This window comes from Anser anser (assembly GCF_964211835.1).
Source record: "Anser anser genome assembly, chromosome: 2".
NCBI lineage: Eukaryota > Metazoa > Chordata > Aves > Anseriformes > Anatidae > Anser > Anser anser.
The window spans coordinates 5,894,243-5,908,507 of NC_139721.1; the positions used below are offsets into that span (position 1 = coordinate 5,894,243).

Sequence of the window (14,265 nt, forward strand, 5' to 3'; positions counted from 1 at the left end):
TGCTGGACAGGATCACAGTTCTGTGAAGATCCCTATTCTATGTTACAAAACATTATGTTTTATTTACTATATTAATTAACAAGAAAATAACCCTTAGAATTAACCCCCTGCATTTTCCTCTAAGTAATTAGCTCTGAAAGTAGTTTTCTTTAAGCGTACTTATACATTTCTTTGTTAACAAGGACAAGGTTAGAACGTTTTAAAAATAAATACATATTTTAAAATAAACAACTGACATAAATAATACTGAGCTGAATTTCAAGTGATAAATTCATCTTCAAGCAGTTCAATTTCAAAACAAACAAACAAACAAACAAACAAACAAAAACCCAACAAATAAATGAAGAGTCTGACCCCTGGACTTAATAACCATTTCTACCCTTGCATAGTGGATGTGTTATACTATCATTGGACAACGTGCCCATGTTTGTACACACAGGCTGCAAAGCAATGCATCAGAAATATATTGTTCTCCAAGTATTTCCTTTAAGGCTGATTGTTCAGGGTGAGCAATATGCATGATATAAGTGGTGCATGTACAATCTTCTGCAAATTTGGGTTTAAAGCCAGTAACTTTATACTGAGGTTGAACTTTGCAGATGACTAATCTATGGTATTTTAAAGTATAACCATTTCTGTGGTCTGAATATGAGTACAACTGATTCTGTCATGTGACATTAGAGGTTGTATTTTTAAATGATATATTATTACATTTGACTGAGGCAGTTATGCATCTCACAAATTGTATTTCAAATCAGAAGAGGCAATAATTAGAGACTGTGAGCTTGGAAAATCTGTACTGTTTCTCTGTTTATTTTTAAGAAGACTCTTTTTAAGAAGATCTACAACGTGTTCTGTTCTGCCTCACTCTAATTTACTTTCCTTTCCCTAATGAACATTTGTCAACTGCCATACGCTTCAATTTTCTTTAACTGTGTCTGTCAAGATTTAAGTGAGACATATCAAAAACCCAAACCGATCTCACCAAGTGGGAACAAATGAAGTTGAGTCACTTCCGTGACATTTTAGGGAAAATGCAGACACAAATCAATTTTCTTGAAATGTATGTTCTGACTCAACAGCTTCCACAAAGTCTTGACTAAAGGTCTGATCCTGAGAAATGCTGCTCAAATGCACTTTTGTTATAATGGGCCAGATCCCCAAGTGGGTTAACCTGATAAAGCAGTTTATACCTCCTAAGGATCTTGCTGAATGGCAGCCGGTAGCATTCATTGCATCTCACAGCTGGATCACCAGAAGATAACAAATATCCTGGGTTCTTTCTAAGGCCAATTTTCAGATTGGTCAATTATGTTTTAGAAGTAATGTCTTTTTAGACAAATGCAGACCTCTTCAAGGGATCAAGTCAATGGATTAATGTGGACAGATCCTTATAGGTTAAGGGAAAGGGCTTTTAATTTTTAAATCTACTACTTAGAATCATGATCATACAAAAAAATAAAAAAAAAGAAAAAAAAAAAAGTGAAGAAACCTGACATGGTCCCTTGTATAAACAAGATCATGAATGTAAAGCTTATAATGCCACTGTGAAATTTTAATGCTTATTTATTATGGTTATGATGAAACCTGTATAATAAGATGATGATAATAATAATGAATAGTCATCAGTGCCAATATGATTCTACTATTTTTCTACATATGCTTTATTGTGGCATTTTGTGTAGCTCGTGTTCTGTGTAAAGAAATGTCAATAAAATCTTTGCTTCCTTTTGTCTGTAATTTGTGTGGTTCCTGGTATTTACACAGGAAGTCCCAAATTTTTTTTGTCTATATAGTGTGAGGGAACATGATGCCAGTGCTAAAGAGAAGTCGAACAAAAACTTCTGAGTGTGAAGCAAGAGAATGCAGGAGCTTATGAGCAACCTTGGCCAATTCACATTATGACTTTCTGCTTGAAGAATATAAAATGACTCTGAGACACCGAATAAATAATACATGGAAATTATTAAATGAACTGATCATGACCTAAAGGGCTTTTAACATGGAACTTATGTTGACTGATTAAATGAATAAGACCTCGAAGCAGCAAAACATTGAAGGCAGCAATGTATTAAGTGCTTGAACACTTCTTTTACAGGCTTTTGTATGTATATTTAAGAATTAATTTCAGGAATATAATCCATAACTAAAACTGAGCTCCACTGGTCCCATATATTGAGGCCATGAACCTCCTTATAGCCAGCTGCCTACCATCATCAGGAGTTGGTGTTGGGGTGGGGGCGTTGCTGCTTCTTCATGTCCCTTTGGCAATTTCTATACCAGTTAACTGTACAGGGAAAGGACATTTCTGCTTTTTGTCAAGTGAGCAGGGACTTCAACTGTAAGTTCTGGTCTTACCCCCACAAATTTCCAGAAAAATACATCTGCACTTAAAATTAGTCACAGGTATATGTCAACAATGCAGGTCTCTGTTTTATCCTTTCCTACAAAGATAAGGATATATCTCTGTCTGTCTATTTATTTTATTTTACCCCAGAGATAGTTATGATTGCTGATGCTATCTGTGATTTAGTGTGGTAGGATGGGATACATCACTGGGTATCTCTACCTTGAGACATAGAAAGGAGGGAACTGAGGAGGAAGCTGTGTGTGTACAGTCCCAGAAGAAATTTCCTGGCCCTTTTTTATCTTTATGCTATTTCAGACAATTCTACAGGAAAAAGAAGTGTTTAATGGCATCTCCCACAGAAACTCCAAAAGACAGCAAATACATGGAGCAGCTGATGGATGCAGGGGCGTTAACGTGGAGGGAGTGCAAAATTTAGGGGGTTGCTGCCTTCCTATTGCAAACTGATTAGTAGCCAAGAATGGGCTCTGTTGATGTGCCTGTGTCTGTAGAGATAGGTTTTCTTTTTTTCTGACTCACTCCTCAATCATATCAAATGGCAAAGGAACCAGCTACAGGGAGGGGATAATGAGTGCATTGGTTATATGCATTTCCCTTTTACTTTTGATGATAATTACATTGCACTCTTACAGACAGAAAATGAATTGGACTCACCTTAATCCCAACAAGTCATTTGTCCATCCTCAAAATGTTACAGGATTTGGCATATTTTCTGGGATTTGGTAGAACGCACTTCTAAACAGTCCAGATAAGCAGATACTCTGGTCAACGCCAGGAGATAATAATTGGCACAACTGTGCTGCAAAGCAAACCAATGCCAGTTTCACTCTGCCTGTTCCAAACTGGTATTTTTAGTCTGTTGTTTTAATAAAGGCTAAATTTACCTTATTATTCTTGTAAGTCATATTGTGGTGTTATGCAGTAAACTGTATCCTTATCAGACTGTAGTGTTCTTCTGGGGACTGCTAGTGAAGAAACACCATGATTTGTTACCATGACTGTCCAAGATGAAGTAGATGCTTTCAAAATAGAGTTATAGTACATTCCTTATCCCAGTTAGATTATGGTTGGAAAGCAAGTAGGCAGGCTAATAAAATGTTACTGTACATAGCCCTTGGTGAATCTGGGCTAAAGACTCTTAAACACCTGGAAGCACAGGACATTCTGCATGGCACCAACCTGCCTATGGTTGGGTTCTCATCCCTCCTTCCCAGGCCTAAGACATCTGTAGTTGCAGCCTGTGTCCCTTCCCATAATGTTTATAGGCCAATTTCTCTCTCCTTCTCCTCTAACCCAAACCTCCCTGCTCCTCCAACACAAACACATCCTTCTCCCATTACCCAAAGACAGCCCAGGTTGGTGTGTGATGGACAATTGGCTGAAAAAATTCAGGAGACAAATTAAAGGAGACTGAATTATTGCAGACCCAAACACCTATTGACATAATTAAGACTTTAATTAGCAAACCAATAAGTCAAAATTGGTTTGTTGGACTTTGAATTCATTGCTGTGCTGGAACTAAGGCCAAATTACTCAATAAAGGAATGAGTGTTGGCTTTTGCATTTCATCCTTTCAGACGTCATTGATCAGAAACTGATATGTACAAGCTGGTGGCATTAACAACCTGATCTTCAGCTTGGATGTGTCCTGAGAGCTTACACTTGCCTAATCAGTCTTTCATTATCCTGCCCCAAAGAGTTTTCTTCTCTAATTTGAGTCATACAAGGAGTGAGAGTATACATTCACATGCGCACACAACACCGGCATCTACTCTACAGTTAATTCTGCTGTAGGCCTATGTCCAAATAGGCCAGATAATAGCTTCATATTCATACAAAACTGCACACATTTGGAGAGGGAGATGAAACGTGGGATGCACTTTTCTTCCTTGAGCCATGAATGTGTGAATAAAATCAACATCCAACCTGGAACATCTCTCCAATCATTGCTTACTTTTTCTCCCCATCATTACATGTCTACTGTATTTTACAGTCAAATTCAAACACTCATTGGCCATTAAAAGCAGTTATTGTTCCTGCATACAGAACAAGCTCATCCCACAAGCAGCATGAGGTGAGGTTTCAAAATAATGTTCATTACAGGGACTGCGGAGAGTGATGGTGTTATTCTACTGCAATACAGAATGCCTGCCTTGCACTGTGAGGTAGGGATAGATTAGTTCAGGCAACACTGACCATGCTCCACCAACTTCTCAGACAGACCTGGTGACTTCTCTACACAATTTCAAATGATTTTGGTGGAACTTGGACATCAAAATCATAGGATTAAATTGTATAGCCTCTTGCCACAAGCATGTCTCTTGTCTGCATGTATAATCCAAAACTGCCACAAGCTTTTTAGCTACAGAGGTATTTATGGATTACCTTGTTTGATCTTTAAGACAGAACATATACACCAATATCTCTCTAGTGCTGCACACTACTGTGCTAACTGAAAAAAAAAACAAAACAAAAACAAAAACAAAAAAAAACCAGCAGGCAGCTCAGAAAGAACATCCTTAAGAAGCTTTGATAAATCATAAAAGCAATCCCTACATGGCAGAGAGACACCGCTAGTCAAAATGAAAGCTATTTTAAATCACCACTAATAGTAACCGGAGACTCTCTGTGTCTGGTTCAGTCTGGGTTAGATGGGAACTTTCCCAAGAGCATGTAGTACTTCACAGAGATGTGATGGTGAAACTTGCACGCTGCCCTGGCTCCTTATGAAAGTCTTTGGCATGCAACGTCTTTGGAAGGGCTAAACAGGCAGCAAATCTCTTTTTCTACTCATGGCAGTAAGCTTTCAATCCAGCATAGTGCCAATATGGCCACGTCATCTCCATGTCTGGAATGCCACTGACTACAGAAGTGAATCAGTAGGGTGGTATTACCAACCATGAATTTCCTGAAGAATCAGTTTGCACGTAACAAGAGTGATGGCTTTTGTCACTGGAGGTTTTCAGAAGGAAAATAAGTGAAGGCAGTTTTTGTTAGTTTTATGCTGTCTTCCCAAGCTCCAAATCACTAACATGCTTTTAGAAGTCATGGGGACTGGTAGTCCCACAGTCAGCAGAAAGTTACAAGTGAAGCCTGAGGTCGACCCTTTCCAGGCAGCCACACGATGTCAGTGTTGGATCATACAAATACAACGAGCTGTGCATTTCCTTGGCTGCCACTGTGCACCTGTGCAGGACTGTGACGGGCCAAGGGATGCGGTATTAGAAGTGACCCCAGGTAGGTGACACACTGTGTACCAGCCCAGGACCAGGTGCACCACGACATGACCATAAAGACAAAGCTGTATGTTCTTCTGATGTGAAATTTTGCCTCTGATAAATCATTTCTCTTTTCTAGACTCCCAGCATATGTCCTGAGGTGATATGAATTGTTTTTTTCCTGATGTTTTTCCATCTGAAACTGGAGATTTAGACCCAGCACATGGCAGATTTAAGCTTAGTGCTCATAGGCTTGATCAGTATGTTTTATCTCATCAATTTCTTAGAAGTTGTCCTCTGAGTTCCTAGAAATCTAATCTCTTTTACAGTCCGTTAAAGACTAGCTACCTTTTATTAACAAAACTATGAGCTCAGATTAGGCTATTGTACTATTGAAAAGCATGAGAACACAGAGCCTGTTGGAATTTTACAGGAAGACTCCAGTGCATCAGACTCTGAACACAGGAATTGCCATGAGGCATTAATCAAATGCCACCCCTGTGCTACTGCACTCTTTCATTAAAATGAATGGTGAATCTTTGATATGGACATGTCCTCCAGCAGAAGGATACATAAGTCCAACACAAAACTTAGATGAAAGCTTGGATGTATTTTTTCCACTTGCAAACGTACAAATACTGAGCAGGAAATGGAACAGATTTGCTACTTTCACTTGGCTACTGAACTCCTGTGTTTCTTTTTCAGGGCTGAACATCCTTAACCTTTTAATGAACAGCACTGGAGAGCCTGTGTTGAAAAGCTTAATCCATTCTACTGGTAACATGTCAAATCTCAGCTGAAAGCATATGCTAGATATGTTTGGTAAACCTTCTTATGTTCATAGGGTTTCTGCTTTTCTACATTCCTTTTCTACAAGATGATTAATACACAGAGAAGGATTAGCACTGCATTAGAACAACTCTGTTGTTAATGCTTACATAACTTAATGTTCTCTCTGTTGCCATATTTTTTACAGTATAAACACACACACACACAAAAAAAAGTCAAATCATGATTAAATACTGAAATCCTCTTAAACCCCTCTAGTAAGCAGCCAGCTGTTGGAGTTGTTATGGTTAAGCCACAAGTTTGTTTTTTAGATTAATATTAGATATTATTATTATTATTATTATTATTATTTAGCATGAAATTTGTTTAAAAGCCTTCCAGTATGATTCTCTCCAGAAATTTCAGATGCAGCAATTGAGGCAAGTTTTCATTGTTCTTCTGCCACCATCAGCCATTGTTGTTATCCTTGGCTGTTCTCCAAGGGTATCACAACAGCTATCTAGGTGTTTAATGTCTTTTCTTCTTCTCATTTTGTTGTGATGGTTCCAAAAGGATGGCCGTTTGAAACAGGTAGGTCTTTCCAAACTAGGCGTGTCTTGAAGCATTCTGGAAATGTCTTGATATTGCTGACTCTTCTGCTTAAGTTCAAGCAGTGAAAAATACTCCCAAGCACACAAATCACAGTTCTTCTACCTTTCTTTGAGCGATACTGCAATGCCCTCGGATAGCTTTGGATATGTAGAGACTATACTTGACTTGACTTTTCACATACTTATGCTTATAGTGTCTACACTAAAGAGACAGTGATAAAAGCAGTGCGTGGAAGCAAGATGCATGGTGCGTAATATCGATGTGTCAGTTTGCCAGTCTGTTGTATGTACCATGGGTAGACTTATAAAACTTCTATCTCTGTCTAGATAGTGCTTGAATAATTAGAAATGTACTCAGAATTGGTCTAGACTAGGACAAATAAATAAATAAATAAAGCTTTAGGGTAGTCTTGGCTCCCTAATTTAGTGCAAATGAAATTAAAAAAAAATTAAAAAATTTAGGCAATGCTCTCAGACATATGGTTGGATTTTTGAATGGTCCTGTGTGGATCCAGGAGTTGGACTTGATGATCTTTGTGGGTACCTTCCAAGTAGGGATATTCTATGATTCTATGATTCTTGTTTTGGAAGAAAGTCACCACAGAGTAAAGGTCCGAATACAAACTCAAAGCCCCAAACATACCTTCAAGTCTCTCTCCCTCTTCAGAATTACCCTTACCAGCAATATGTGCTGAATGCTCTCCTTTCTAGAGCATTTTCCATAGGAGTGTAAATTGCTCGTCTGTATTAATTCCTCAAGGGGAAACTGAGCATATTGGGTATTTTTTATTTTTTATTATCTGAGGGCTTAGCAGTTTCATTCCTATCCTCTACAACTTCTGTCAAAAGAAGCAGACCCTATGAATGTAATTTCTACATGGTGGTCATTGGCTGTTAGAAGAGTTTGTGATACAACTTAAATCTGTGCTGAGAAAACTTTTATTTGGTATGTTATTCTCGTAGGATGTCCCAACTAAGTGTAGTGTCCTCAACAGTCAGATGTACCATCCTCCTTTTTCCAACCCAGACAGCAAATGGCTGAATAAGACATCAAAGGACAGACCACCATCTTAAAGTTTTAGTGTAGAAATACATGGAGTAGTGGATATTGAAATGGAATACTGTAGTAGCAGGAAAAGCTCAAATAATAATAATATATATATTAGTCTTTCTATAGAGAGTGTTCAGTCAAGTTCCTGTCAGAGGTTTTAAGAGTTTCAGACACATTAATCAAAGCTATTTCAAATACCTCTGCAGTGCTCACTCTTCACAGAGGAATAAAACACATTGTCAGGCTGAAGAGCTAAAAGAAACAAGTATAGTAAAAAAAAAAAAAAAGTAATTGAGAGACCCTTAAAACACTCATATCAGTCTCTGTGCTTTAACCATTTGATTTATCATCAGTGGGGCAATTTTGAAGCAACATTCCTATTAGACAAGAGTGCTTATAGCTTTTGTAGTTTAAAGGCTTTTAACGGAAATTCTTAGATGGTTCCCCAATCAGTGTAAATATTGGCTTGTACCCCTTCTTTGAACAAGGGAAGAAGGAAAAGTGAAATCAATTAAACACATCCTCTGATTGCCAATGTATACAGGAGAGGTTTGCAATCGATCCCAAAGGAGTAGAGTGGTAAAGTATCAATGTTTCACTTGTTCTCTCAGGGTAAAAGTGTTTCAAAATGCCCTCAGATATTTTGTATTATTTTCCTGAGGAAATGAGGCTCACGCTGTCCTGCTATGCAATTCAGCTGGAGTCCAGTTTCATCTAAATTTGATGGAGTGGATAGAGTTGACTAAGACGTTAAGTTTTCACTCTTCCTGTAAAAGAGATCTCATCAGAAAATAAATAAATAAATGAATAAATAAATAAAAATAAAAATACTGTTGTGAGTTTCATTTTGTTGATCTCATTTTTTTTTTCCATAGTACCGGAGTTACTCAATGTTAGTACAGACTTAAGCTGATACCTTTCTGAATTCACTTGATAATTTATTGCTTTGGAAATTAATACATTAATATTATGATGTCTAAATTTATTAAGGAGTTCCTGAATTTCTTAAGTAAAAAAGGGGAATCCTTTTCCTCTCATTTTCCCCCTTAACATATATAAATACATCTAACCTCTTTTGCTAGCATCCAGGCATTTTTTTTCCTTCTGAAAGAAGACAACATTAGTAACTGAGTCATCTGTGCTCATCTAAACATTAAAAAAGTTTTCCTCTATGCTGAAAGGGGGGATTTAAATCTTGTGATGCTGCCAGTTAAAATTTACATGCCATGAGGAAAACTGGAAGAGGTAGAAAATCTAGGGAAAAGCTGAACTCCAGAATTTGTCTCAGACTGATGTCCTATATTGCTGCATTGAGTTTAAGTTCAACGGTGGCTTGCTCTTACTCCTGGGTAAGGAAGGTGGCTACCAAATTCAAAGATCTAGCTCATCTGCTGTGTTTTCACCAGTGGCAGAGGTGGATAATGCCCTCCCTGAGCAGTGGGCTACTTGCAGGTGGTAGTGGTGCAAACAACACCAAATGCAACGTGGGAAAAAAAAAAAAAAGATTCTAAAAGTACCCGTCACTTCAGGTAACAAAAAAAAAAGCAAAACAAACAAACAACAACAACAAAAATGTTTACTATATGTTGGAAAAGCTGATGGAAACCAAAAACTAACCACTCCTGCCACCACCACAGAAAGGTCAGTACTGTCAGCCATTTACTAAAGTTTCTTAGCGTGACCTACTGCCCCTTCCGACCAGGCTGAGAAGGTTTTAATTTGGAGCCAAAGTGGAAATAGGTGACAAACCACTCACACTTTGGTTGGTTGCCATCAAGCTGGAACTAATGGCTTTTGACAAAGTGCCTGTGCCTGTTAAAGCTCTCAAATGCAGAAGATTCCTGATAATCTCTTAGCATGGGCTCCGTGGTGTTTGTTTCATGTTCAGCTTTCCTGTCTGTTACTTGCTATGATACTATGGCATGATGAATAGCAAACTGTCCGTGTTATCTTTTCTCTTCTGAGGCTTTTTTATTCTTAGCCATAACTACACTTCTGACAGAGTTGGCTGAGACTCCTCACAAATGAAATGTTATTTGGGGAAGGATTATAAGTCTTCCAGCACTAGATCTACATTATACAGCGTGCGTGCTTCAGCAGAGCAGAATATGACTCTTCATAGTCTGTGGCTGTTCCTTTGGCCAGAAAGCAGTTATTTTGTCCCATCCCTGCTGTTAAAAGTGCTATGTAATAATTATAGCATTTAGTCTGTTCAACAGTCCTGGCTGGCACTGGTCCTGATACTGTTGGGCTGCCTGCAGGCCTCTATTTGAATACAACAGGAAGCTTTTAAGCTGGCATCTGAGGGCATATAAGATGTAACTGGGAAGCCAACCAGACCCCAAACACCTGGCTCCCTTCTGCAGTTCCTCTCCTTGTGAGGATTCATGCATCATAGGCAGATGATTGGAACCTAATGATTTTTCATTTAAACCCTTGGTTCATGCTTGTCTACAAGGAACCATTGAGGTGACTCTGTCAGATTTAAAAAGCAACACAGAGGGAAGGAAGAAGAAAGCTAACGAGGAAGTAAGGAGGAAGGCAGGGAAATAAAGTGAGTAGATAATAAAGGATGACAACAGATAACCAAGGAAGTTGGCATCTAATCTATGGAGATTACAATACAAAAATTCAAGGAAGGTGGATGTATAAAATATTTTCTTTTGAATACTCAGGCTTGAGGAAGAAAAACAGGTTTGGCAGCAGCATTATGCTCTCTCTTTCTTGTGGGAATAGCAAGGGCGGATAGAACCTGGATCTTCTCTATAGCACTTGCTGACATGCACCAGAGGAGCAGATATGAGCTACTGCTTTGCCTAACAGAGCGCTGCACTGTATGACCTCCGTGCATGTCTTCACAGGACAGAACTGAGTCCTCCAGGCAAAGAAGTGACTGTGAATAGATACAGATCATTTTGTTACATCTGGTTAGCATGCAATGTTTGAAGGATTAAGAATAAAGATATGGGAACATGTAAAACTGATATAAATTCCACAGAAGTCAACAATAGCCAAGGTAAAATAATACAACAATTAATTTAAAAGACAGAGAAAAAGCCGTAGGCCTTATCTGTCATACCAGGTACTAGGGAGGTTGGAACTGGATGGTGCCTTCCAACCCACGCCTATGATTCTATGTACTAGTGAATCTCATTTGAAACTGTATGTACAGCTTTGCCCACTTTTTTCCAATCCATGTTAAAACAGTATTAATTGAAACAAGGAGATGAAGGAATGCATAAACGGAGTAATATGAAAACTGAGCAGAAGACCACTTCAAGACCTATGGAGCTTGGATTTACTTTAAAAAAATAAATAAATAAAAATCAAGGTACAAGGGGCAAGAATGCCGCCTATAATGTTAATTTTCAGCAATTGTACAACTGAAGTTTCAGGATACTGTTTTCTGCAATAACAGTGAGCTGAGCTCTGTGAGTTAAGAAATATCTTCCAGTCAAATATCCTACTCCTAAAAAGATCTGGGTATCCAAATCATAATTTGATTCTCAACGAGTCTCTGAACAGTTAGCTTTTCTCCATTCAGCAAATCATTTTCAGATGTCTGATGAATGGTAAAAAAAAAAAAAAGAGGGGAAAAGTGTGAAAGTGCAAGCTAATATTGACTTTTTTTTTTTTTTTTTTTAGGAAAACTGTTATGGTCAGTTATGAGTGAGGAAGAAAGAATAGAAACATTCACATTTGGCAAACATGAATTTCACAGGTAAATTGAAATGTGAGATTTGCTTTAAGAGAAAAGTAGGATTATTTTTTAAAAGACATTCAGAGCTGAATTTTGCAAAGAAGCTGAATGATTTAGCTTAAGCCCTGCCTTCAGATAATTACTTGAAAATTGAAGGCTCAGAAAGATGCAGGAACTTAAGACAATCAAATACCTTAAAAATAAATAGTTTCTTGTTCATTCTGCTGTCTTTCAGGGCCCCTTGTATCAGGGCAGAGAAGCTGTGAATATGAGATGCTGACTTGAAATATTCCTAATCCATCACCACTAAGAATAAGGAGTATTTACATTCATTTCAACCCATATTAGTGCAGTACAGTATACAAAAATATAATTACTATACCTGTTAAAAACAACAATATGCTTGCATGCTGCCATGGTTATTGGGCTGTGACTTAACATGGATACCCTGGACTTTCAAGTTTCAAAGTCTAACTTCCCTTTGGAATCAGACTTCGGCGAGGATATGCAATTAACCACCCCATAATGCATACAATACCATTAAAATCAGTCTCAAAGAGCTGAGTTTTGGACCTGTTAACAAACATTAAGCCCCAAAAGAACCACTGAGAGTACACTGAATATTCTAACTATAGTGGAATTTCACCTGTTGGTGAAACGCAGTACATCCTGATTTCATCCACCCTTGGACCACATCATGTTAAGCACTGCAACTTAACAAAGTTACAAAGAACAGCTGGCACTTTCTGCCCTCAAGTCCCTACAATTTCAAAGTATGACCAAGAGGTGACTGGGAACTTTCAGAAATGGAAGAAGCTACGCAAGATAAAACTGTTAGCTTTCATGTGCTAGACATGCAATTGAATTACCTTGTTGGGTTTGATTTCACTTCACTGGGACCAAAACAGGATGCAGTCTGTAGTCTTTGAGAAAAAAGCCTCATCAGCACAATGAAATGGGAAAATAACCCTGAAAATAGTGCTGAGGTAAAAGCCCTTCCACTTCTGCTTATCCATCCAAATGGCTGGAGGTGAGAAAGAACATGTTGCTAACTGTGTAATGAGGCACAGATTGAAAATTGCTTAAAAGCCTGTGCACAGTAATGTGGAGGATTTTACCCAGTGGCACTCTGAGAAAATTATTGTAATTGCACTTTTTAGTTATTATCAACTTGGTCTCCAGGACCTCAGTAAGTGCCATTAGACATCTGCTGTGGGACTGTTCTCAGCAAGCAAAGATGCCACCAAGTCCTTTAAAAGATATGAATAAGTGGGGAGTACACACAGTATTTTTTCCTGTAGATATGCCTTACAAATAACATTATGGAGAACTTTCTTTTTGTAACTTTAAATATTATTATCGGGGTAGGTTTGCATATGTTTTTTTACTGTAATGAGAGCTTTTCAGGTGAGATTGATAGCATTTATTTTAGTCATTTTAATACTTATAATAGCTGAACATCTGATTAAGGTGAATTATCTAAACAATCAAAGAAGGGTATATTGTATATTGATAGAAGTTGAATATCTAGACCACTCACTTTTTAAATTGCTTAACTGCTATTTGCTTTAATTCTGCTACAGTTCTGTATAAAGTGGGGAATACCGAGAGAAAATGAATAAAGGAAGTCAACCCAGAAAAGAATGAATGTATTTAAAGAAAAAGTAATCTTCTCTTCCAACAGTTCAGAATTAAGTGCCCGTCTCCAGGTGTGGAGTTCACAGTGCTGAGCCTGCGGTAGGGTTTCAGGTGCTGTTTTCTCCTGTTTTGTAAAATTGTGGGTTAATCCCAGTAGGTTGCTAGACATTGCACAGCCTCTCAGTCACTTCCCCCCCACAGATCTCAGTGGGGTGGGGGATAAGGAAAGGAAGAGTTGAAGTAAGAAAACCTGTGGCTTCACATTAAAAAAAAAAAAGAAGAAAAAAAAAAAGTGTTTAGTAAGTGAAGTGGAAGAGAAGAGAGAACCAAACCAAAACAAATGATGCAAAGGCAATCATTCATCACACTCCACAGATAGACCAATCCCCAGCCAGTTCATGATTAAATACATTGGGCTTACATGGCAAGGTTTTGGAACTGTGGAGGCTGCAGGGGTGGCCTCTGTGAGAAGGCATCAGGAGCACTCTAGTGCCAGGTTAGAGGCCCCGGTAGAACAGGCTGTCCTCCCGTTTTTTTTTTTTGTTTGTTTGTTTGTTTGCTTAAGTTCTCACTTCTCTACTCTGTTATTAATCAGCAATAAATTAAATTAATGATCCTCAAGCAGAGGCTGTTTTGCCTGTGATGGCAGTTAGAGGGTGATCTCCTTGACCTCAACTGATGAGTTTTTTCATTATATTTTCTCCCCCCATCCTCCTGAGGAGCTGAGGAGGGGGAATGAAAGAGCAGCTGGGTGGGCACCTGTCAGCCAGCCAAGGTTAACCACCACAACAAAAGATGGTTAAACCCAACCCCCTTGCTCTACCTGTTTATTGCTGAGCATGATATTATGTGGCATGGAATATCTTTTTGGTTAGATGGTGTCATTTGCCTGGTTGTGTCACCTCCAAAAC

At 38.3% G+C, this 14,265-nt stretch overlaps 1 protein-coding gene across 1 annotated transcript in view; it reads left to right on the plus strand.

The window, feature by feature from the left end:
* The window catches only part of FAM135B (family with sequence similarity 135 member B), a 284,433-nt gene extending 270,787 nt beyond the window's left edge, over positions 1-13,646 (plus strand). The window contains exons 21-22 of the transcript XR_014580601.1: positions 11,662-11,737; positions 13,401-13,646. The gene's annotated coding sequence lies outside the window, so the exon portion shown is untranslated. The remainder of the gene's footprint in view (positions 1-11,661; positions 11,738-13,400) is intronic.
* The last annotated feature ends 619 nt before the right edge of the window (positions 13,647-14,265 follow it).